We start from the raw sequence: 6,000 nt of genomic DNA on the forward strand, positions 1-6,000 counted from the left end.
GTTTGTAGATTTTCTGATGATGCCTATTGTAACCGGTGTGAGGTGATACCTCATTGTAGTTTTGATTTGCATTTCTCTAAGAATTAGTGATGTTGAGCAGCTTTTCATGTGCCTCTTGGCCATCCGTATGTCTTCTTTGGAGAAATGCCTATTTAGGTCTTCTGCCCATTTGTGGATTGGGTTGTTTGTTTTTTTGATATTGAGCTGGATAAACTGTTTATATATTTTGGAGATTAATCCTTTGTCTGTTGATTCGTTGGCAAATATTTTCTCCCATTCTGAGGGTTGTCTTTTCGTCTTGCTTATACTTTCCTTTGCTGTGCAGAAGCTTTGACGTTTCATTATGTCCCACTTATTTATTTTTGTTTTTATTTCCATTATTCTAGGGGGTGGATCAGAAAAGATCTTGCTGTTATTTACGTCGAAGAGTGTTCTTCCTATGTTTTCCTCTAGGAGTTTTATAGTGTCTGGCCTTACATTTAGGTCTTTAATCCATTTTGAGTGTATTTTTGTGTATGGTGTTAAAGAGTGTTCTAATTTCATTCTTTTACATGTAGCTGACCAATTTTCCCAGCACCACTTGTTGAAGAGGCTGCCTTTTCTCCATTGTATATCCTTGCCTCCTTTGTCATAGATTAGTTGACCGTAGTTTATCTCTGGGCTTTCTATCCTGTTCCATTGATCTATATTTCTGTTTTTGTGCCAGTACCATACTGTCTTGATCACTGCAGCCTTGTAGTATAGCCTGAAGTCAGGAAGCCTTATTCCACCAACTCTGTCTTTCCTTTTCAAGATTGCTTTGGCTATTCGGGGTCTTTTGTATTTCCATACAAATCGTAAAATGTCTTGTTCTAGTTCTGTGAAAAATGCCATTGGCAATTTGATCAGGTTTGCAGTGAATCTGTAAATTGCTTTCGGTAATATAGTAATTTTCACAATGTTGATTCTTCCAATCCAAGAACATGGTATGTCCCTCCATCTGTTTGTGTCATCTTTGATTTCTTTCATTAGTGTCTTATAGTTTTCTGAGTACAGGTCTTTTACCTCCTTGGTTAGGTTTATTCCTAGGTATTTTATTCTTTTTGTTGCAATGGTGAATGGGATTGTTTCCTTCATTTCTCTTTCTGATCTTTCATTGTTGGTGTAGAGAAATGCAAGAGATTTCTGTGTGTTAATTTTGTATCCTGCAACTTTACCAAATTCATTGATTAGCTCAAGTAGTTTTCTGGTGGCATCTTTAGGATTTTCTATGTATAGTATCATGTCATCTGTGAACAGTGACAGTTTTCCTTCTTCTTTTCCAATTTGGATTCCTTTTATTTCTTTTCCTTCTCTGATTGCTGTGGCAAGGACTTCCAAAACTATGTTGAATAGTAGTGGTGAGAGTGGACATCCTTGTCTTTTTCCTGATCTTAGGGGGAATGCTTGCAGTTGTTCACCATTGAGAAAGATGTTTGCTGTGGGTTTGTCATATATGGCCTTTATTATGTTGAGGTAGGTTCCCTCTATGCCCACCTTCTGGAGAGTTTTTATCATAAATGGGTGTTGAATTTTGTCAAAAGCATCTATTGAGATAATCATGTGGCTTTTATCCTTCAATTTGTTAATATGGTGTATCACATTGATTGATTTGCATATATTGAAGAATCCTTGCATTCCAGGGATAAACCCCACTTGATCATGGTGTATGATCCTTTTAGTGTGCTGTTGGATTCTGTTGGCTAGTATTTTGTTGAGGATTTTTGCATCTAAATTCATCAGTGATATTGGTCTGTGGTTTTCTTTTTTGTTAGTATCTTTGTCTGTTTTTGGTATCAGGGTGATGGTGGCCTCATAGAATGAGTTTGGGAGTGTTCCTCCCTCTGAAATTTTTTGGAAGAGTTTGAGAAGGATGGGTGTTAGCTCTTCTCTAAATGCTTGATAAAAATCACCTGTGAATCCATCTGGTCCTGGACTTTTGTTTGTTGGGAGATTTTTAATCACAGTTTCAATTTCATTACTTGTGATTTTTCTGTTCATATTTTCTATGTCTTCCTAATTCAGTCTTGGAAGATTTCCAAGAATCTGTCCATTTCATCCAGGTTGTCCATTTTATTGGCATATAGTTGCTTGTAGTAGTCTCTTATGAGGCTTTTTATTTCTGCAGTGTCTGTTGTAACTTCTCCTGTTTCCTTTCTAATTTTATTGATTTGAGTCCTCTCCCTCTTTTTCTTGATGAGTCTTGCTAGAGGTTTATCAATTTTGTTTATCTTCTCAAAGAACCAGCTTTTAGTTTTATTGATTTTTGCTATTGTTTTCTTTGTCTCTATTTCATTTATTTCTGCTCTGATCTTTATGATTTCTCTCCGTCTACTAACCTTGGGTTTTGTTTGCTCTTCTTTCTCTAGTTTCTTTAGGTGTAAGGTTAGATTGTTTATTTGGGATTTTTCTTGTTTCTTGAGGTAGGATTGTATCACTATAAACGTCCCTCTTAGAACTGCCTTTGCTGCATCCCATAGGTTTTGGATCATTGTGTTTTCATTGTCATTTGTCTCTAGATATTTTTTGATTTCCTCTTTGATTTCTTCAGTGATCTCTTGGTTATTTAGTAGCATATTGTTTAGCTTCCATGTGTTTGTGTGTTTTACAGTTTTTTTTCCTGTAATTGATTTCTAATCTCATAGCATTGTGGTCAGAAAAGATGCTTGATACGATTTCAATTTTCTTGAATTTACCAAAGCTTGATTTATGACCCAAAATGTGATCTATCCTGGAGAATGTTCCATGTGCACTTGAGAAGAATGTGTAATCTGCTGTTTTTGGATGTAATGTCCTATAGATATCTATTAAATCAAGCTGATTTATTGTGTCATTTAAAGCTTGTGTTTCCTTATGAATTTTCTGTGTGGATGATCTGTCCATTAGTGTAAGTGGGGTGTTAAAGTCCCCCACTATGATTGTGTTCCTGTTGATTTCCTCTTTCATAGTTGTTAGCATTTGCCTTATGTATTGAGGTGCTCCTATATTGGGTGCATATATATTTATAATTGTTATCTCTTCTTCTTGGATTGATCCCTCGATCTTTATGTAGTGTCCTTTCTTGTCTCTTGTAACATTTTTTATTTTAAAGTCTATTTTATCTGATATGAGTATCACTACTCCAGCTTTCTTTTGACTTCCATTTGCATGGAATATCTTTTTCCATCCCCTCACTTTCAGTCTGTATGTGTCCCTAGGTCTGAAGTGGGTTTCTTATAGGCAGCATATATATGGGTCTTGTTTTTGTATCCATTCAGCCAGTCTGTGTCTTTTGGTTGGTGCATTTAGTCCATTTACATTCAAGGTAATTATCGATATGTATGTTCCTATTACCATTTTCTTAATTGTTTTGTGTTTGTTTCTGTAGCTCCTTTTCTTCTCTTGTGTTTCCTGCTTAGAGAAGTTCCTTTAGCATTTGTTGTAGAGCTGGTTCGGTGGTGCTGAATTCTCTTAGCTGTTGCTTGTCTGTAGAGCTTTTGATTTCTCCACTGAATCTGAATGAGATCCTTGCTGGGTAGAGTATTCTTGGTTGTAGGTTCTTCTCGGTCATCACTTTAAATATATTGTGCCACTCCCTTCTGGCTTGCAGAGTTTCTGCTGAGAAATTAGCTGTTAACCTGATGGGAGTTCCCTTGTATGTTATTTGTCGTTTTTCCCTTGTTGCTTTTAATAACTTTTCTCTGTCTTTAATTTTTGTCAATTTGACTACTATACGTCTTGGCATGTTTCTCCTTGGATTTATCCTGCCTGGGACTCTCTGTGCTTCCTGCACTTGGGGAGCTATTTCCTTTCCCATATTAGGGAAGTTTTCAACTATAATCTCTTCCAATATTTTCGGGTCCTTTCTCTCTCTCTTCTCCTTCTGGGACCCCTATAATGCGAATGTTGGTGTGTTTAACATTGTCCCAGAGGTGTCTTAGGCTGTCTTCAGTTCTTTTCATTCTTTTTTCTTTATTCTTTTCCGCATCAGTGATTACCACCATTCTGTCTTCCAGGTCACTTATTCGCCCTTCTGCCTCAGTTAATCTGCTATTGGTTCCTTCTAGTGTATTTTTCATTTCAGTTATTGTGTTGCATATCTCTGTTTGTTTATTCTTTAATTCTTCTAGGTCTTTGGTAAACTTTTGTTGCAACTTTTTGATCTTTGCATCCAATCTTTTTTCAAAGTCCTGAATCATCTTCACCATCATTATTCTGAATTATTTTTCTGGAAGGGTGCCTCTCTCCTCTTGATGTTGTTTTTCTGGCATTTTATCTTGTCCCTTCATCTGGTACAGAGTCTTTTGCCTTTTCATTTTCTGTGTCTTTCTGTGGCTGTGGTTTTCAGTTCCACAAGATGAAATACTGCTGATACTGCTTGATTCTGCTGTCTGCCTTCTTGTGGAGGAAGCTATCTATGAGGCTTGTGAGTGCTTCCTGATGGGAGGGACTGATGGTGGGTTGGGCTGGGTGGGCAAAGCTCAGTAAAACTTTAATCCTATTTGGTGGGCGGAGCTCAGTGACACTTTAATCTGCTTGTCTGCCAATGGGTGGGGCTGTTTTCCCACCTTGTTTGATGTTTGGCCTGAGGCTACCCAGCACTGGAGCTTACAGGCTCTTTGGTGGGCCTAATGGCAGACTGTGGGAGGGCTCACGCCAATAAGCACTTCCCAGAACCCCTGCCGCCAGTGCCCCTGTCTCCTCCATGAGCCACAGCTGCCCCCCACCTCTGCAGGCAGCCCTCCAACACCAGCAGGTAGGTCTGGTTCAATCTCCTGTAGGGTCACTGCTCCTTCCCCCTGGGTTCTGGTGAGCACACTTTTGCGTGCCCTCCAAGAGTGGAGTCTCTGTTTCCCCCAGTCCTGTGGAGGTCCTGCAATCAAATCCTGCTGGCTTTCAAAGTCTCATTCTCTGGGGATTCCTTCTCACAATCCTGGCCCCCCAGGTTAGGAAGCCTGACTTGGGGCTCAGAGCCCTCACTTTAGTGGGTGGACTTCTGCAGTATAACTGTTCTCCAGCTTGTGAGTCACCCATCCAGCATTTATGGGATTTGATTTTAACACGATTACGCCCCTCCTACCATCTCATTGCAGCTTCTCCTTTGTCTCTGGATGTGGGGTGTTTTTTTTGGTGAGTTCCAGTGTCTTTCTGTCGATGATTGTTCAGCAGTTAGTTGTAATTCTGGTTCTCTTGCAAGAAGAAGTGAGCACACCTCCTACTCCGCCATCCTGATTTCATTCCCCCCAAAAGCTTTTCTTTAGGTATCTATCTATATTTACCATATTAGAAATTAAAACCGATAATTTTTTAAAACACAAGAATACACAAGCACACATTCCATTAGCCATCGGCATGATAACATCATCACGTTATGTAGTCTCTGCGAAACTCCAGAGTGAGAAAGCAAATAACCTCTTAGTATTATCATGAAAATAGTTTTGATCTTGCAGACCCTCTGAAAGGGTTTGGGAGCCCACAGAGGTCCCCAGACCTCACTTTGAGAACTGCTGAGCTATGTTATTATGCTGGTGTAATAACCCAGAATCTCAGGAGCTTAACACACATAGGTTTACACCTTGCTTATGCTTCGTGTCCACTGAGGGCTGGCTGAGGGCTCTTCTCTGCATCACTGTCATTCTGGGGCCAGGCTGAGACATTGTTGGTTACTTGGGCAAGGGGGAAAAGCCAGAGCTAGAAGGTCCCAGCATTAAAGCTCTGGCCTGGCAGTTGCACATATGTTAGAGGAGGTCATTGAGAGGACATGACCACCAGTTGACATCCGAAAGCTGGACCCAGTCTATTGGAGGCTCCTCACCCCCTCTCTTGTCTATGGAATGTACTCTCTGCCCATTGTTCCCACAGTGGGAGCTTTTCCAAGGATGCAGCCTTGAGAGAGTACAGTGTTGTCAAGACCATCTGGACAGTATATATAACTAACCCAGTTAAGGCCTATATATAAACTTCTAAGACTCTGGTGGGCAGGGGTTGAGATCTACTCATTTT

This window comes from Hippopotamus amphibius, chromosome 9 (genome assembly GCF_030028045.1).
Source record: "Hippopotamus amphibius kiboko isolate mHipAmp2 chromosome 9, mHipAmp2.hap2, whole genome shotgun sequence".
NCBI lineage: Eukaryota > Metazoa > Chordata > Mammalia > Artiodactyla > Hippopotamidae > Hippopotamus > Hippopotamus amphibius.